Raw genomic sequence first — 21,278 nt, 5'->3', positions numbered from 1 at the left:
ATTAAGGAAAGCATACCAAAAAAACATGTGTCCCAGTGCTGCCAAAGCCTCCTTCCCATGGTATGAGAGTGGCTTTTCCTTTATAATAAGGCAAAAGTAATAATTGAGCAATTCTTTGTCCAACAGTTAAATCAATGGGCTAACAGAGATCATAATGAAAATTTCACCATTATAGTCAGGATCAATAACTCCAAAATGAACGATTAGCCCTTTTATGGTAGAGTGCTTCTGCCTATAACCAAGCCAACAGAGTCTTTTGGAATGGGACCATACACCCCAGTTGCCAAGGTATAAGGTACATCTCGTGGCTTTAAAGATAAATTCTGTACTATGGACAAGTGTAAAGCAACACTGTTATGAGTGGCATGAAATAAATCAGAAACCAAAGTTTTGGTTTAAGGCTTACTGGATGGAGAATATGGAACAAAGCTTTGGTGTTGTGGTGGAATATTTTCTTCAGGAGCATTTTTTAATTGCTGGGTGTTGCTTTCTCGGCTGAGACAGGCAAGGTCTGTGCCAAGGCTCCCACATTGTTCTCCTGGGCCCAGGAGTGGCCAATTAGGAAATTTTTTGACTCCACAGGAGGCAAGACATTACCATCTTTATCTTTGATAGACCTGCATTCATTTGTCCAATATCTTCCCTTTCTACACCTTCTATAAATTCCTGGTGGTAGTGGAGGATCTGGGTTTTTCTCTTCTTTCCCACTATGGCAGTCCTTTCTAACATGCCCAATTTTTCCACAATTATAGCATTTAGCATTATTATTTCTCAAGGCTGCTGCCATATGAGCACCAATCTGATCACCAATTAAGGCTGCCTGGAAGGAACTAGAGCCAACATTCTTACATGCTCTCATGAATTTCACTATAGAACGTTTTCCTCATTCCTGATACCAGCTAAAATTCTTTGACAATTTCATAGGCAAGGGTTAAAAGTAGCATGTCCTGCATCTCTGGTCCCGGAATTGCCCGCTTGATGGAAGCATGTAGCTTGGCAAGAAAATCAACATAAGGCTCATTGGGACCCTGAATTATCTTGGGAAAGAATTTTCCTTCCCCAGGCTAATCTAACTGTGCCCATGCATGGAGACAAACATCCCTAATTATAATCAGTGTCTCATCAGATAAATCCAGCTGTCTATCATGCCTTCTGTACTCTCTGTTACCTGTCATCTGATCATAAGAAAGATCTGGATTACTGTCATGCCTTGACTTAGTCTCTTTATTTCACCACGAAACAAACTGCAAATATTGGGCCAGAGAAAGAGCCATTTTAGCCAATCTTTCCCAGTCTCTTGAAGTCAGAAACCGATCTCCACAATATGATCTAAGCAGCCCTTGAGTGTATTGTCCGTATGCTATAACAGCATCTTTCAAAGTTTTAAGAAATTTAAGATCTACCTCTACATAGTGGACCTGGCCAGCCGGGGCAGGACCAGCTTGAGCAGCTTTGCCTATTCTTCTGGTGGCTGCTCGAGTCACTGGCATACATAAAGTACATCTGGCTCATGAAGAATTTTTAAATCTCGTGGGCTAGGAAAATTAACTCTATGCACCATTCTGGAAGTCTCCACACTCCAATATGCATAAGGAGGGGCATATGGACATTGGTTAGATATAGGATAAAGCTCTTTAGATGTATCCGGAGATGGACGTCGAGACCGCAAAGATTTAGGTCCTTCATGGTAAGATTTTGGCCCTTCAGGCACAGGAGTAGGTGGTGGAAGAGAAAGAGGAGGCAGCGGTGGTAAAAGCATGTCAGTAGATGGCGCCAGAGGCACAGAAGGTTTATAGCTAGCCCCTTCAATTAACTCATTACATTCTCTAATGAAATTCCTTAAATTAGACATTTTTTCTTGTAAAGACTGCCATGAGGTAGAAAGAGGCAAATTGCCCTCTCCCACTTCTCCCTTAGGAGGTGGAATGTCATCCCCACTGTTGATTTCTATTTTGTTCTCCTTAATAAAGAATTCAGACAAATCAGGTCCTGCTGGCTCACACTCTGGTTTAGGAACATCAGAAACATCACCATCAACTTGTGTTTGTGGTTTTTTGGTATTAACAAAGATCTGATAAGCAATTTTGACCAGATTATATGCTGGCCAAACTTCTGTACTAATAATGTTGCCTTGCTGGTGAAATCGCTTCATTCCTTCTCCCATGTCTTCCCCTGTGGAGAGATTGAACTGATTGAGAGACTCAGGAGAAAACCAATAACAACATTCATGAACAGTTGAAAAAAGACAGTGAAAAGTTTGATTTTTAACATAAACTACCATAGAATCTAATAAAGATTTTAACAAATAAATATACTCTTCCTCTTTAGAACTTGTACTTCCCATTTTCAATGTCCCTTTCAAATGTAAATGTCAAAAGTCCTGGGTACTTACAGTCCAGTGGTAACCTTTCAATTCTGTGCCTTCCCAGTGATTCTTACCTTAAGGTTGGTGAACTGAAGTTCCAGGGACAAATCAACCAGGCTCGGTCCAGCCAAAGACCCTGCTTGCTGCGCCAGATGTTGTTGTCCTCAGAACCAGATGCTCAGAGACACAGAGACAAGCACTGCACACAGAATGATTATCATGAAAGGGACACCATGGCTCGCTCAGGTTCTTGGTGACTACCCACATTTCTTTGGTGTTTTTATACACAGCACTAGTCAAAAGAAAAAAAAAGGTATAGAAATAGAAAAAGGAACATATATTGTTGAAACCGTAAAGACTGCTAAGAAATTCTCTGTTCAGCACATATGCTGCTAGACACATACATAGTTAATTCTATTTTTTTATTAGATCATAGCTGTGTACATTAATATGATCGTGGGGCACCATACACTTGGTTCATAGACCGTTTGACAGATTTTCATCACAGTAGTTAACATAGCCTTCCTGGCATTTTCTTAGTTATTTTGCTAAGACATTTACATTCCACATTTACCAAGTTTTACAATACCCTTGTAAGATGCACTGCAAGGTGTAATCCTATCAATCCCCCTCTCTCTACCCCCCTCCCCCTTCCCTTGCCATCCTTTCCTCTTTCTCCCTATTCTTAGGTTGTAACTGGGTAATAGCAAGAATGGAAGAAAAAGTACCCAATGTACTCAGCCCTACAATGAAACTAATTTAGGACCTTCACATAGTTAATTCTAAATCAAGAACCCTTTGCTCAACACTTCCTGAAGGCTTAACCACAATGGCTTCTAGCTGTCTTGTTCTGATTGATTAGTTATCTAAAATTGAAGAAAGGATAGTTTGCTAAAAGGAGAATAGAGCAGAGCACTTCTTCCCGTAACCTCCGCAGGTGCCCAGACCCCAGCTGCAACCATGTGAGGCCCTCTGGTAACTTTCATTTTTGTGAACGCATTGTTCTTACTAGCCCAGGCATGTCCACAAAGAAAGATTTTCCATCTTAGGTCAACGTTTCTCAGGGAGCACATGAGGCCATGTCACTTGCTTTGGTTGGGGGGCCAGTACCTCTCCAGGCTTCTCTTGAGGAATCTCTAGGTGTCGCTTGAGCCCATCATACTGTTCAGTATGCTGTGCTGAGGTTGGCCCTTGTTAGGAGGCATAGGCTTTCCAGCTGGCTGCTGCACCAACCTAGGTACTTTACTTAATCTGGTCGCATACTGTGCCTCCACAAGTATTTGAATGTATGATTCCTGTTTTATAGTACATGTTGATAAAATTTTAAACGTTTTCCAGATACATTATTTTTGTCTATTGTACGTAACCTATATTTTGTACTAATCCCTTAGTGATGGGGTCAGATCTTAGAATTTAGAAAATCCCTTTTAAAAACATTGTCTTTGAATCTACCAAATAATTGTCTTCATGTCAGAACACCTATAAACCTTTTTTAGTTAATCATGGTTGTAGTTGGATAGATTTTGCATATTGCAGATGACATGTGTTTCTCCTCAGCACCATCCCTTAAAAAATGCAAATGATTTAGTGCCTTTACTTAGGCTGTAAATAATTCATGTATGTAAGTATTAGAACTTCTATTAACAAACTATTATATTTCTGTTTTATAATTTGCCTAAAATAAACATGATTTAAAGAGAAACCAGAAAAAAATGTATTAGAAAGTTAAATATGCATTAGGTTTCCAGATACCATTTTCATCGAGAATAAAATTTCTTAGTGAGCTTTCTAACAGTTGAGATAAAAAAGTGTAATCTTTTTTTTTTTTTTTTTGAGACAAAGTCTCACTATGTCACCCTTTGTAGAGTGCCATGGTGTCAGAGCTCACAGCTCAGAAACTCTTGGGCTTAAGTAATTCTCTTGCCTCAGCCTCCCAAGTAAAAACTTGATAATCTTGTAACAGGAAATATCCCATGGGCCATTTAATAATAAGCAAGCAAAGTATATTTGAAGCCTAGCCTTTTTTCACTCAGAAAACCTTAGTGAACTATTTGAAGCAGGAGTGGCAGATGAACTGTCATCTGGGGTCTTGTCACCATCAATAGAAGAGAGTTCTGTGAGTTGGTATCATCTGGTGAAATACTGCCCCTTTGTTGGAAAGCTTTCAAGTATCAAGGAAACTCTAATTTTTCAAATGTTAGTGTTTGCCCCCAAAATGTATTGCCAAAGAGGCATTAAGCGAATTCAAGAGATTGCTTTAATATTGGACTTATAATGCAAAGTTTGGTAATATTTCTTATGTATAGATGACCATGAAAACTTTGTGTTGGGGTACATAATTCTTGTAAGTAGTCTTTGAAATACAGTGTAAAAAATGTTGATCAAGGGGTAATAATTTAGATCATTAACTCAATAAAAATACTGAAAATGTTTACTACTATATCTTAGGGTAGGGGGAATATAAAGATATTAATAATAGATACTGCATCTGCCCATAAGAAGCTCTTGGTTTAGATGAGAAACAATAAAATAATTACACTATACTGTAGCAAATGCTGTGATAGAAGCAAAGATTCTTAGAAGCCGTAAATGTTGGGATTAAGTTTTGGAGGTAATGTGAGTTGATGTGATGAGGCAGATGAGAGGTGTTTTCAAGGGAAGGAGTAGCACATTGGAAAGCACAGAGTACTGAGAAGGAAGGGTCTATTTTTTATTTATTTTATATATTATGTGTACAATTTTAGGACCTTATATAAATTTTTCCACTCATAAAAGTTTATAATTTTGTAAAGTATTGTATTAATTGTTTTTGCTGTATTGCAGAAAGACACCACACCACTTTTCCTTGATCTGAAAAAATTCCTTTGAAATGTGGCAGAATTTTTAATTAAGCTGAGGCAAATATACATCTAGTTGATGGATGTAAGAAGTATAATAATTCATTTTTTTTTAAACCTGAGTGGTGTTCTAGAGTGGCAATAGTATCTCGCTTCAGAAATCTTAAATGAACAATAACATTACCTTATAATTATTGGTGTATAGTGAAAAATATCCACACAGATCTTCAGTTAGACAGAAAAGTAGTTATTTTGGCTGGGCAATATGAAGGACAGTATACAGAAGGATTTATCTTTTCTTTCAATATTGACTGATATTTGTTTGTAATTTTGTGTTTTGGTGAAAGCTGGTAGGCTTTTGTTAGTTTTATAAAATGTGGACTTAAACTGTAGTTTACTTTATGACTTAATACGAACTTCTTCACTCTTTCATAGTATTTTTCAACCTCTGTTGCTTATATAGTTTTCCTTTAGAATGTTCTGTTTCCTATAATAGGAGCCAGTATTCATTTTCTTTTGAATGACTCAGTGGGTCTTTGCTTTAAGTTGTTTTCTTTAAAGAATATTGATATTAGATTATCCTTAAGTGACTATTAATTAATTGCTATTACCAGATCCTACGACTTCATCACTTTTTTCCATTTTCACTTCTAGTGTAGTTTGATGTTTTAGTTTTAATTGGCATGGGCAGAGGGAAGAAACCTTTCATTTGATAAACTCTTCCTTAAATAAAATAAGCCATAGGTGGGTGATAAAGGATAAACAGAGATTTTAGATTCCCCGAAGTCTGGGTTGGATTCCTGGTTTTTCCACTTGCTAGGTGTGATCTTAGGAACATTATTTATTACCAGATGTGTTTTGGGATCTGAAAAGGAGCATAATCTGCCAAGGCTTATGGTGTGTAAAGTATTATATGCACACACAGAGACATATACACATACAGAGATATGTGTGTGTGTATATATATATACACACACATCATTTAATGCAGTGCCTAGCACATGATTATCAGCATCAACATCTGTAACTACTCTGACTAAAATTATTACTATTATAACTAATGTTATTTGAAGCCTGCAAGTAGCTCTTACTTATTTGACAACTACCTGACTTTGTTATTTTTGTTATTATTATTTTTTTTTTTTTTGTAGAGACAGAGTCTCACTTTATGGCCCTTGGTAAAGTGCTGTGGCATCACATCTCACAGCAACCTCCAACTCCTGGGCTTCAGTGATTCTCTTGCCTCAGCCTCCCGAGTAGCTGGGACTACAGGCACCCACCACAATGCCTGGCTATTTTTTGGTTGCAGTTCAGCCGGGGCCGGGTTTGAACCTGCCACCCTCGGTATATGGGGCTGGTGCCTTACCGATTGAGCCACAGGTGCCGCCCAACTACCTGACTTTGAATTAAAATATATTCTATTTAGATAGGGAAGAAATGGAGAATTCTACATCTAAATCTTGGACTATGTAAGATAAGTGATCTCAGCATAGCTTCTTGACCATTAAAGCCCTATAAATTAGCAACTTGTACTGTGTTATACCAGTGGGTTAGGAGGCTTCCTTTTAGCTTCAGTGGAAATTTGCTAAAATGAATATTTCAGTACCCAAGATGTTCATGTCTATAAGAACATTTTTCACTGACAGGCAGAATATTGAATTGGTAAAGTATATCCAATTAGTACTGTAAATAACATTTTTTAAGTTCATAAGTGTGGGTTATCTTTCTTATTTTAGAACAGCCCTCATGCTCGCTCTACTTTGTAATTTGGAAAACTTAGTGGATCTTCTTTTGGAGCAGAATATTAATGTCATTGTGGAAGATTTATTTGGATGGACTACAGACAATTTTCTTCTTCCTGACTCTGAAAGGTTAGTGTAGACAATAAAAGACTTCTTAATGCTGGATGGCACCTGTAGCACAGTGGTTAAGGTGCTGGCCACATGCACTTGGGGTAACGGGGTCGATCCGGGCCTGGGCCTGCTAAAACAACAATGACAATTGCAAAAGAAAATATCTGGGCATTATGGCAGACACCTGTAGTCCCAGCTACTTGGGAGGCTTAGGCAAGAAAATTGCTTAAGCCTAAGAGTTTGAGGTTGCTGTGAGCTGTGATGTCATGGCACTCTACCCAGGGGGACAAAGTAAGACTCTGTCTCAAAAAAAAAAAAAAAAGAAAGACTAGTTAATGCTAAATTGAGGTGTAAAATAATTATAACTATTACAACTTGTACATCAGTTGAAATTTTATGATTTGTTTCAGAAAGTTTTAGAATGGCAGTGAGATAGCTGGAAGAAAATCAAAAGGACAGAGTAGTTACAAGTAGCAATGAGTACAGAATTCTTAAGAGTTTTAACACCTTTAACCTTAGGGATTTAAATTTTGTTTGTTTTATTCCAAGTACAGCCCCTAGGCACGGGATAAAGACAGTGTCACAACTCTGCTTTTTCTGAGTAGTTATTTAAGCCTTGAAAGTCCACTTTAGTAGAAGCTGTTGTACCATTCCCTGTTGTACTGTTATATTCTAGACCTTCCTCCTTGAAATTTTCAAGAACTGAAAATGTTTGCCAGTGCAAGAAAGGCAATCCTCTTTTATAAGGCAGAAAGGGGAGAAGAAAGACTTTGTAATCATTCTGCTTCCCCTGATTGTGTTGCTGCATTGTTGCCTGGAAACTGGTCCTGCAGTCTAGTAATTATGGACCTTTGCTACAAGGAAGTTTTGCTGATTCAGATGCCTCAGTCTTCATGGTCAACCACACTTAAACTTCAAAGTAAAGCTTTTTTTAGTTCACATACATTTGCTTATATGCTTGGCCATTGTTCCCAAAAACACCATCATCCTGCTCTGGCAGCTAGGCCTTCCGCCTTTAGCCACACAGACACACAGTGAGGAAAGAGATCCCTCCTTCATACTTATATGGAGCTTATATAGAGCCCACATTTTAGTTTAGACTTAGCCTGATCCTTTGTAAAATGTCCTTTAAAGTCATTTTCTCAAGCTAATAGTAGTTGAGATTGTTCTAAACTGTCAGGGAATTTAAACAACGTTGCAGGAAAAGGTTTCTTCTTTGTTACCAGATCTATGCCCTGAAGCCTACTTAATAGCCTGTGCAGCACCTTTTCTTAGGCTGCGTAAGATCCCATATTCTTTTCTAGTAGTGGACACCAACTTGCCCTTGGCCCTCAAATGATCTGTCTTCCATATTTATGAAAATCTTTCAAGCTACTTAGTTCTCTACCTCAAAATTTAAAAATGTTTTCAAAATTCTATGCCAAATTCTAAGAAGCAGCTGGATATAAACCTCTGAATCTGAACAGGTTAGTTGGATTTCCATGACAAATCAATACCAAAGCAAATAGACAACCTACCCAATAAGAAAGGATGTTTGCATATTTTGAATTAGATAAAAGCTTAATAACTAGGATCTACAAAGAATCAAATTAATAAACACAAAAAGAACCAAGAATACTTTACACCAGAGGGCAAGAGAGATGAATAGAACCTTCTCTAAAGAAGACAGATGAATGGCTAACAAACATATGAAAAAATGCTCAACGTCCCTAATTAGCAGAGAAATGCAAATCAAAACCACCCTGAGATTGAGAATGGCCTAAACCCATTGAGAATGGCCCACCTTATAAAGTCTCAAAAGTACAGATGCTGGCATGGATGTGGAGAGAAGGGAACACTTTTGCACTGCTGGTGGGAATGCAAACTTGTATAACCTTTCTGGAAGGAAGTATGGAGAACCCTCAAAGAACTCAAATAGACCTCCCATTTGATCCTGCAATCTCATTACTGGGCATCTAACTAGAAGGAAAAAAAATCTATTTACCATAAAGACACTTGTGCTAGACTGTTTATCACAGCTCAATTTACAATTGCTAAAATGTGGAAACAGCCTAAATGCCCACCAACCGAGGAATGAATTTGCAAGCTATGGTATATGTATACCATAGAATACCATTCAACCACTAAAAAAGATGGAGACTTCATATCTTTTGTATTAACCTGGATGGAAATGGAAGACATTATTGGTGGCAAAGCATCACAAGAATGGAAAAGCAAGAATTCTATGTACTCAATTCTGATATGAGAACTATTATTGACCTAGCACACGGTGGGGGGTTGAGGATGGGAAAAACAGAGAAAGGGAGGGGGTGGGGGTCATGGGAGGGTGGTACATGTTTTGGGGATGGAACAGTATTATTGGAGGTTCTTTATCTGACACTAGCAATCAATGTAACCTGGTTATTTGTATCCTCAATGAATCTCCCAAAATAAAAAAAAAAATACTTACATAAAAAAGTAGAACTTCATTTGTTCCTTCCAAGCCTAGAGTTCAGAATTGTTTATTAAGTCAGTTGCAATAAATTAGCAACTTAGAATCCAAAACAATATTGTCTGAAAACAATTCATTTAATTAGTTATGGCCTCTAAAATCTTATATGTGATTTTTTGTATAAATAAGAAAAAAGATGTGCAAGTCAGAATGTTGAAAATTTCCTCTATCATCACATTGTAATGAGTTGAACTTGTTAATAAAATGGATCCTCTGTTTAATTTTTATAATAAGGAATTTATATTCAGTAAAAGAAAATTACTGTTTACCCTCAAAAAACGTGGGGGTCATAGTCAAACATCTGCATACAACTTTTTTGGGGGAGACAGGGTCTTCCTCTGTTGGCCAGGGATGCATCACCATAGCTCACTGCAACTTCAGACTCCTGGGCTCCAGTAGTCCTCCTGCCTCAGCCTCCTGAGTAGCTGGTAATACAGACATATACTACCATGCCCAGCTAATTTTTAAAATTTTTATAGAGTTGGAGTCTTGTTTTCTTGTTCAGGTTGGTCTCAAACAATCCTCCCATCCTTTCAAAGTGCTGGGATTACCCACCTATGTATAACTTTTGGCTCCCCCACAAACTATTAATAGCCTATTTTTGACTGAAAACCTTAGTGAATGAAACAATTACCATATATTTTTGTGTGTGTTATCTACAATATTCTTACAATAAAGAAAGACTCTTGTATTCTTACAGAGGAAAGAAATTATTAAGAAGAAAGAAAGAAATGAAACATATATTTACTGTTCATGAAATGGAAGTGTATCATCATACAGGACTTTCTCCTCCTGGTCTTCACATGGAATAGGCTGAAGAGGAGGGAGGGGAGATATTTATTTTGCTGTCTGCAGGTGGCAGAGGTGAAAGAAAATCTGCAGGTAAGTGAACCCTGCAGGTAACACCCCCGTTGTTTAAAGGTCAACTGTATTACATAGTGCTATCTGTCTCTAAAAACATACTGGCTTTAAACCTGGGAACTCAACAATAAACAATACTTTTGTGGTACCATTAATAGTCATAAAACTATGAAACATACCCAGTGTGGGCTAACACTAACAGGTGAGTATTTCTTAATGATACTTTCTGAGTTGGAAAGTCAGAAGGGCAATCCCTTGGTGAGAAGCACAAGTTATATATTCTTATACCATCAAGATCTTATTATTATTGACTTCATTAACCAAAAATTGAAACTGAATAAGATATATTTACTTTGTTAGAATAAGGTGTGTTCTTCTATGTCATGGTAACCATAATTGTGTTAGAAGAAGATGCTCTGTTACCATTAGCTAGAGGTTTTGCCTCATAAATATTCCATTTGCCCAACTCTGAGTAAACAAAGTGTAATAAAAATACAAAAATGTTTCACAGTAACAAAAGTGCTATTAGGCTACCTCAATGTGACATCAAATGCATTATACAATCTTAACTATAATGTAGTGTATCTTTCTGAAATAACTTCTATATTAGGTTTCTCAAGTTGTAGAAGAAAAAGATGGAGTAGGCTGAGCTCAGTAGCTCATGCCTGTTATCCTAGGACTCTGGCAGCCTGAGGCAGGGAGAATGATTGAGCTCAGAAGTTCAAGATTAGCCTGAGCAAAAGCAAGACCCCATATCTACTAAAAATAGAAAATCTAGCTGGGAATTGTGGTAGGTGCCTATAGTTCCAGCTACTCAGGAGTCTGAGGTAAGAAGATGGATTGAACCCAAGAGTTTGAGGTTGCTGTGAGCTACAACACCATGGCACTTTACCCATGGTGACAGAGTGAGACACTGTCTCAAAGAAAACAAATGGAATAGACATAGTTTTGGCCTATAAGGTGCTCCAAATATATCCTTTCTTATTTAATTCCTGAGGTTGATGAACAGAATTGTTAAGGAAATAATCTTTATTTCTTTGCCCAATGAACAACTATCATGTGTCTTTTAGGTACTAAGCATTTTTCTAATGTTATAGAAGACAAACATTTAAAAAAAATACTATCTCAAGCTAGTTGTTTTTTTTTCTTTTTCTTTTTTCTTTTCTTTCTTTCTTTTTTTTTTTTTTTTGAGACAAGAGTCTCCCTTTGTCACCCTGGGTAGAGTGCCATGGTGTCACAGCTCACAGAAACCTCTAATTCTTGGGCTTAAGAGATTCTTTTGCCTCAGCCTCCAAGTAGCTGGGACTACAGGCATCTGCCACAGCACCTGGCTATTTTTTTGTTGCAGTCATCATTGTTGTTTAGCTGGCCAGGCCAGGTTTGAACCCGCCAGCCTCTGTGCCGATGGTTGGCACCATAACCACTGTGCTGTGGCACCAAGTTAAGAGCTAATTTAGTATCATTGTCATTTTAATAATTTACTACTTTCTTCAGTGTTTACTGTGTGCAAGCACATGCTTATATCATTCCTTATGTATTTATTATGCTATGTTTATGCCAGCCACTTTGAGTCCATGCAGAGAAATTAAAGCTTTAAGAGAATGAATAGGATATAAGGTAAGCAGGTAGTGTAAACAGCACTCTTCCAGAGGAAGAGGCAAAATAATGATGCTTGTAGAAGGAACATCTAACCAGATTACATATTTGTCAAAAGGAAGAGCAAGTGCAAAATCTGATGTTCATAAGTGGCCTTGCAGGATATTTGAGAGGTTCAGTTTTGCTGGGAATGAGGTGAAAACCTGGCTCACACATGCTCATGAAAATCTATTTAGGAGTATAGAAATGAGTAGGTGTTATTCTGTATGTCATGTGAATTTTTTTTTTAATCATAGCTGTGTACATTAATGCAATTATGGGGTACAATGTGCTGATTTTATATACCATTTGAAATATTTTCATCAAACTGGTTAACATAGCCTTCACCACATTTTCTTATTGTGTTAAGACATTTATACTCTACACTTAGTAAATTTAACATGTACTCTTGTAAAATGCACCGTAGTTGTGTTCACACCAATTACCCTCCCTCCACCCATCCTGAAGATGACCTAATCAACGGTGGCTACAACCACAGAAAACAGAGTTGTTTGGGGGGTCAGTGCACATCCTCAGCATCCCCCTTGTTGTCCCTCTTTCTGCTGTGCTGTTGCTGGCGTTTTGTTCATGTCTCCTTTCATGATTGCCTAATTAGCAGTAAGTCCAAACATTGTGTTCCCGTAACGTGATATCTAATGTTTGGAAGGCCTGCTTTTCTTCATGTTTCAGTTAAATAAAACTCACATGCTTGCAGGGGACTTCCTTTTAGATTTTATTGGCTGGGGTACATCATATGCTCATCCCTAAACCTGTCACTGGGAAAGCAGATTAGCTTAGAATAATTATTTCTGGTTTTGGAGCTGAGGAAGGGTTTGGGGATGATAAATATCCAAATAGAATTGTGTTTCTCCAGCAAAAAGGAATGTAGAATGGCTATTAGGTGGGGAGCCAGTAAAGGTTGCTGTAGGGATTCATTGGTGAATTTTGAGCAAGGGAATCACAGGTCAGATTTAAGTATTATAGAGCTCTGTTTATGGGCAAAAACAGGGACTTGCAAGGTTTTTATTCAAGGGCCAGACAGTAAATATTTTAGCTCATCTGGTTATCTCTGTCACATCTACTCAACCCTGTCATGGTTCTGTGAAAGCAGTCATTGGTAATATGTAAGCAAATGGATATGAATTTATTCCAATAAATATTACTTATGAAGGCATGATAGGACGAATTTTTATATGTAGTCTGCAGTTTTCTGAGGCCTTGTGTAGGGGATAGGAGGAAGGCAACCTCATGAAGAGATTAGGAGACAATGGAAGCTTTTACAGTAGTCAAAGCCACAGTTTCCTTGGCATCAACTCTTCCTCTCAATCTATTATGTGGTTGTACCTATCTGTGGTAAAACATAAAACATTAGGGAGCTTAGTTTATTTCTTTTTATTTTATTTTTTTATTATTAAATCATAGCTGTGTACATTGATGTGATCATGGGGAACTATACACTGGTTTTATAAACAGTCTGACACATTTTCATCACAATGGTTAAAATAGCCTTCCTGGCATTTTCTCAGTTATTGCATTAAGACATTTATATTCTACATTTACTAAGTTTCACATGTACCCTTGTAAGATGCACCACAGATGTAATCCCAGCAGTCAGCCTCACTCTGCCCATCCTCCCCTCCCCTACCCCTCCATCTCCACATTCCCTACATTCTTAGTTTATAACTGGGTTATAGCTTTCATAAGAAAGGCATAAATTAGTTTCATAGTAGGGCTGAGTACATTGGATACGTTTTTTCTTCCATTCTTGAGATACTTTACTATGAAGAATATGTTCCAGCTCCATCCATGTAAACACAAAAGAGGTAAAGTCTCCATCTTTCTTTAAGGCTGCATAATATTCCATGGTATACATATACTAGAATTTATTAATCCATTCATGGATCGATTGGCACTTGGGATTTTTCCATGACTTAGCAATTATAAATTGGGCTGCAATAAACATTCTGGTACAAATATCTTTGTTATAATGAGATTTTTGGTCTTCTGAGTATATACCTAGTAGAGGAATTATAGGATTGAATGGCAGATCTATTTTTAGATCTCTAAGTGTTCTCCAAACATCTTTCCAAAAGGAATGCATTAATTTGCATTCCCACCAGCAGTATAGAAGTGCCTTTTCTCCACAACCATGCCAAAATCTCTCATCTTGGGATTTTTTTATTTGGGCTACTCTTACTGGAGTTAGATGGTATCTCAAGGTAGTTTTGATTTGCATTTCTCTGATGATTAAAGACGCTGAGCACTTTTTCATATGTCTGCAGGCCATGCACCTGTCTTCTTCAGAGAAGTTGCTCTTCAAGACCCTTTCCCAGCCTGCGATAGGATCACTTGTTCTTTTCTTGCTTATAGGTTTCAGTTCTCTGTGGATTCTGGTTATTAAACCTTTGTCAGAGACATAAACTGCAAATAACTTTTCCCATTCTGAGGGTTGTCTGCTTGCTTTACTTACTGTGCTCTTGGCTGTGCAGAAGCTTTTTAGTTTGATAAGGTTCCAGTAGTGTATTTTTGAAGCTGCTTCAATTGCAGGGTCCTCCTCATGAAATATTCGCCCAGACCGATTTCTTCCAGGGTTTTCCCTGCACTCTCTTCTAGTATTTTTATACTTTCATGTCTTAAGTTTAAATATTTAATCCAGTGAGAGTCTATCTTAGTCAATGGTGAAAGGTGTGGGTCCAGTTTCAGTCTTCTACAGGTTGCCAGCTAGTTCACTCGGCACCATTTGTTAAATAGGGAATCTTTCCCCAAAGAATGTTTTTAATTGGCTTGTCAAATATCAAATAATGGATTCATCTCTTGGTTCTGTATTCTGTTCCAGACATCTACTTCTCTGTTTTTGTTCCAGTACCATGCTGTTTTGATCACTATTGATTTATAGTATAGTCTGAGTTCTGGTAGCATGATTCCTCCTATTTTGTTTTTATTTCCGAGTAATGTCTTGGCTATTCGAGGTTTTTTCTGATTCCATATAAAATGAAGTATTATTTTTTCAAGATCTTTAAAATATGGCAGTGGAGCTTTAATAGGGATTGAATTAAAATTGTATATTGCTTTGGGTAGTATGGACATTTTAACAATGATGATTCTTCCCAGCCATGAGCATGGTATGTTTTTCAATTTATTAACATTTTCAGCTATTTCTTTTCTTAGAAGAAGAGAAATGGAGAACAAAAATGGATAATTCTCTCAGAGAGCTCTGGGATAATTTGAAGAAGGCTAATATCCTCCCCAGTGGAATCCCTGAAAGTGATGAAGTGGCTTTGCAAGGCACATAGACCCTTCTCCATGAAATTATGAAAGATAACCTTTCAGACATGCCAAGAAATACTGAAATTCAGATAGCAGACAGTTTCAGAACCCTAGCATGACTCCATCCAAATAAGACATCCTCCAAGCATATCATAATTAACTTCACTAAAGTTAATATGAAGGAGAAAATTCTGAAAGCAGCTAGATGTAAGAAATCCATTACCTGCAAAGGGAAGAACATTAGAATGACTACAGATCTCTCTGCTGAAACTTTTCAAGCCAGAAGAGGGTGGTCATTGACTTTTAATCTCCTAAAATAAAATAATTTTCAACCCCAGATCCTGTATCCAGCTAAACTGAGTTTCACTTATGATGGAAAAATTAAATACTTCAATGACATTTATATGTTGAAGAAATTTGCCATAACCAAACCAGCTCTTCAGGATATTCTCAGACCTATCCTCCATAATGACCAGCACAATCCTCTACCACAAAATTAAACTCACTCAGAAACTTTTGATCAAACTCCAACTTCCACAGTGGCAAAAAGATTAAAAATGTCCACTGGACTTTCAAAAAACTCAATACCCAAAATTTTACCATACTTATCAATATTCTCCATTAATGTGAATGGCTTAAACTGTCCTCTAAAGAGGAACAGGTTAGCTGACTGGATACAAAAACTCAGGCCAGATATTTGCTGCATACAAGAGTCACATCTTATCTTAAAAGATAAATATAAACTCAGGGTGAAAAGATGGTCATCCATATTTCAGGCAAATGGTAACCAGAAAAAAGCAAGTGTTATACTAATTGCAGACACAACAGGCTTTAAATCAACAAAAGTAAGGACAGATAAGAATGGTCACTTCATATTTGTTCAAGGTAATACTGAATATGATGAGATCTCAATTATTAATATCTATGCACCCAACAAGAGTGCACCTCAATTTATAAGAGAAACTCTAACAGACATGAGCAACTTGATTTCCTCCAGCTCCATAATAGTCGGAGATTTCAACACTCCTTTGGCAGTATTGGATAGATCCTCCAATAAGAAGCTGAGCAAAGAAATTTGAGATTTAAAACTAACCATCCAACATTTGGATTTAGCAGACATCTATAGAACATTTCATCCCAAAAAAACTGAATAAACATACTTCTGAATACACGGAAGATACTCCAAAATTGATCACATCTTAGGTCACAAGTCTAACCTCAGTAAATACAAAGGAATAGAAATTATTTCTTGCATTTTCTCGGACCACCATGGAATAAAAGTTGAACTTAGTAACTACAGGAATCTGCATACTCATATTTATTTTTAAGTGTTGGTCTTTTTCTGGGCATTACAAATTTTTCATTTGTTTCTCTTAAAATATTTTTTTCATTTATGAAATAACAATGATAGTTGATAGTTTGTTTTCCCTATGAGAATGATGCATTAAGAGCACATGCTAAACTAGGGATTATCAATGTATTTTGATATATTAATATTTAACCCTCCCACAGTAGTAGAAATAGGAAGAAGAAAAGCAATATAGTCAACATGATTTAGTGATTATTGTATGTGAAACTCTTAGGGGGCAGAGAGAAATCTCAGATAATCCATAGACTTCCATGCTGTACACAAATCTATTCAAGGGAATTTTTGAGGAAAACGTCCATTTTATCACCAGAGATCCAGACATCTAGATACAAGATGGTCATCGAACTCTGGAAAGTCTCATAGCATGTATCACATCTCCGAGACACATAATAATCAACTTGGCCAAAGTCAAAATGAAGGAGAAAATTCGACAGGCTTTTAGATGTAGTCTATAACTGACCTTCAAAGAAAAAGCCATCAGACTAACACCAGACTTCCCAGCATAAATCTTATGAACCAGAGGGTTGGAGTCTCCTCTTTAATCTTTTTAAACAGAACTAACAGCCTAGAATCTTGTATCTTGAAAAACTAAGTTTCATGTTTGATGTAGAAATTAAGCTTTTCCAGACAAGCATGGGGGGAATTTGTCATGACCAGAACTGCCTTGCAGGAAGTAATCAAAACTGCATTATACATGAATCAGCATAATTGATAGCCACCAATGTAATATCATTCAAAAAAGCTAAAGCTCACAACTCTTATACAACAATAGCACAAAAGGGAAAACAAAGGCACAAGGTATTACCCAACACGATGAACAGAAGAGCATCCCACATGTTAATTGTATCTCTTAATGGTTTAAATGCACCACTCAGAAGGTGTAGTCCGATTGAATGGATAAAGAAACACAATCCAAGTATCTATTTTCTCCAGGAAACCTATTGGAGCCACAAGGATGCATACAGATACAATGTGAAACTGTGGGAAAAAATATTCCACACAAATTGAAACCAAAAGAGAGCAGGCATAGCCATTCTCATTTCAGATAAAATAGACTTTAAATTAACAAAGGTAAAGAAAGTGAAAGAGGGTATTTTATAAGGGTAAAGGGAGCACTTCAATAAGAAGTTGCAACAATCCTGAATACAGTAGAAACTGTTAGTTGAACAGAACACCCAAGGGACTGTAACAAACTGGTCAACATTCAGTAAAGAACATCAAGAACTAGGCCTACTGTACTGACACATACATGTGGCACATGTCCAGTCTATGAAAATTAGGTCATCTTAAGGAGGTGGTCAATGTAGGGAGTTGGTCGACCCTGAAGGTTCTACTGTATCTATGCACCACACATAGCAGCTTCCAGATAAATAAAGAAGACCTGTCATTGGATCCTGCAATTCCTCTACTAGGAGTATATCTAAAAGACCAAAAATTACTTTGCAAAAAAGATATTTGAACCAAATTATTCATTGCAGCTCAGTTTGTAATAGCCAAGTCATGAAAGAAGCCCAAGTGCCCATCGACCCATGAATAGATTAATAAATTGTGGCATATGTATACCATGGAGTACTATGCAACCTTTAAAAATATGAAGCCTTGCCCAGAAATGATTCCTGGCCCTGGCTGGGCAGCCGCCTTGCCCCCACTTCTTTTCACATTCATCACTGCCAATAGGTGGTTGTGGCCACTGTGCCTGGAGGGAGGTGGTGGTGGCCAGTAAAGCCTGAGAAACTCCTCTGGGAGGACATTATGAACCTGGAAGCACTCTTGGAGGAGTCCGAGAGCCAGAGGACAGAGAGGCAAAAGAGATTTATGGATATCAGAATTTCGGATAAGGGATTAAGGACCTGTACTTCCCTTATAAGGTTGTTATGAATATTTAAACAAAATAAAATGAAAACATATCACACAATGCTGAGTGATAAAAGGAAGTCAAGTCACCATTATGACTCATGAAAAATCAGAAGCAAGAGAAAATGGTGTTGTGAATGACTTGGATGCTCCCAAGCCCAAAACAGCTAAAATGAAAGAGAAGCTAAATGGAGATGTTGAATAAGGATTTAATAGACTTTCAGATGAATTCTCTAAATCTTATAAATCAAGAAAAAAAGATGTACCAAATGGAGATTTTGATGGATATGAAAAAAATCAAAGTGAGTATCATCCTTAGATAGTTTTATTCATAAATCAAATGACAATAAACTGGAGGAGACATTTACATGTGAACAGAAAGAAGGACCCTTCTCAAATTTTTCTATTTCTGAAGAAACTATAAATCTTCTGAAAGGTCAAGGGGTAACATACCTCTTTCCTGTTCAAGTTAAGACCTGGTCCTATATATGAAGGAAAAGATTTAATAGCTCACTCATGGACAGGAAAGACATTCTCTTTTGCTATCCCCTTGATTGAAAGACTCCAAAGAAATCAAGAAACAATTTTAAAAAGCTGCTCACCAAAGGTACTTGTTTTGGCTCCAACAAGGGAACTGGCAAACCAAGTAGCCAAAGACTGCAAAGATATAACTAGAAAGCTCAGTGTGGCATGTTTTTATGGTGGAACATCATATCAAAGCCAAATTAATCATATTTGGAATGGTATTGACATCTTCGTTGGGACACCTGGTCGTATCAAAGACCATTTGCAGAGCGGCCAATTGGATGTTTCTAAACTGCTCCATGTTGTGCTTGATGAAGTGGATCAGATGTTAGATTTATGTTTTGCTGAGCATGGTGAAGATATTCATGAATCCTACAAAACTGATTATGAATACAATCCTCAGACTACTTTTTTCTGCAACTTGCCCACAATGGGTATACAAAGTTGCAAAAAAAAAACATGAAATCCAGATATGAACAGGTTGACCTTGTTGAAAAAATGACTCAAAAGGCTGCAACTAATGTGGAACATTTGGCCATCCAGTGTCATTGGTCTCAGAGGCCAGCAGTTATTGGATGTCCTTCAAGTCTACAGTGGTTCTGAAGGTAGGGCTAATATTTTCTGTGAGACCAAGAAGAATGTAACTGAAATGGCCATGAATCCACACATAAAACAGAATGCCCAGTGTTTACATGGAGACATTGTGCAATCACAAATAGAAATTACGCTGAAAGGCTTCAGAGAAGGTAGTTTTAAAGTTTTGATGGCAACCAATATGGCTGCCCACAGTTTGGACATTCCTGAGGTTGATCTGGTGATTCAAAGTTCTCCTCCTCAGGCTTGAGTCCTATATCCACCACTCTGGATGCACAGGTAGAGTGGGCTGGACAGGAATTTGTATATGTTTTTATCAACAAAGAGAAAGAGGTCAACTAAGATATGTGGAACAAAAAGCAGGAATTACTTTTAAATATGTAGGTGTTCCTTCTACAATGGATTTAGTTAAGTCTAAAAGCATGGATGCCATCAGATCTCTGGCTTCAATTTCTTATGCTGCTGTTGACTTTTTCTGACCATCAGCTCAGAGACTGATAGAAGAGAAGTGGGCAGTGGATGCATTGGTTTCAGTGCTAGCCCACATTTCTGGTGCATCAAACTTTGAACCACGATCTTTAGTCACCTCTGATAAGGGGTTTGTGACCATGACTTTGGAAAGCCTAGAGGAAATACAGGATGTCAGCTATGCTTGGAAAGAACTTAAAAGAAAGCTGAGTAGTAATGCTGTGTCCCAGATTACCAGAATGTGCCTCCTAAAAGGAAATATAGGTGTTTGCTTTGATGTTCCCATGGCTGAGTCAGAAGGGTTACAGGCAGAGTGGCATGATTCAGACTGGATACTCTCAGTGCCAGCCAAACTACCTGAAATTGAAAAATACTATGATGGAAACACATCTTCTAATTCCAGACAGAGGAGTGGCTGGTCAAGTGGCTGGTCATGCAAGTCAGGCCAATCAGGTGCTCAATCTGGTGGCCGTTCTAGTAGACAGAGTTGACAGGGAAGTCACTCAGGAAGTTGACAAGATGGTAGAAGATGAAGTGGGAACAGAAATCTACCAAGAAGCAGGGGCCACAAACAAATTTTTGATTGAGTATTGGATAGTTACTCTACCAGTGTTAGCATGCCTATTTCTGCGTAGTCATGTACATTATCCACCAAAAATTAAGTCATCATAGTTGAGGTGTGTGTCATATTTATTTATTGCAAAGAAGTCGGTCATATTTATTTATTTTTTTTAATTTTTTAATAATTACACAGTTAAGAATACAATACCTGAATCATAATTTAAAGATTCACAGGTTGACAGACCATATCATGTACACATTGTTCTGCAAATTTTTTTTTGTTGTTGTTGGCTGTTTTTATTTTTTATTTTTTTTATTTTTTTTTCCATTGGTAACAGCTTTATTATTTTATTTTTTTTTATTAAACCATAGCTGTGTACATTAGTATGATCATGGGGCACCATACAATTGGTTGATAAATCGTTCGACACATTTTCATCACATTAGTTAACATAGCTTTTGTAGCATTTTCTTAGTTATTTTGCTAAGACCTTTACATTCCACATTTACTAGGATTCACATATACCCTTGTAAGATGCACTGCAGGTGTAATCCCACTAATTCCCCTCCTTCTCACTCCCACCCCCCTCCCTCCCCT

General features: G+C 37.4%; 1 pseudogene; it reads left to right on the top strand.

The window, feature by feature from the left end:
- The first annotated feature begins 2,349 nt into the window (after positions 1–2,349).
- On the top strand, positions 2,350–20,706 carry LOC128590864 (ATP-dependent RNA helicase DDX50-like; annotated as a pseudogene).
- Positions 20,707–21,278: the final 572 nt, after the last annotated feature.

Source organism: Nycticebus coucang, chromosome 1, assembly GCF_027406575.1.
Source record: "Nycticebus coucang isolate mNycCou1 chromosome 1, mNycCou1.pri, whole genome shotgun sequence".
Lineage (NCBI taxonomy): Eukaryota > Metazoa > Chordata > Mammalia > Primates > Lorisidae > Nycticebus > Nycticebus coucang.
Note: the sequence above shows the minus strand (reverse complement) of the source record. Positions and strands in the feature narration are given on the sequence as shown.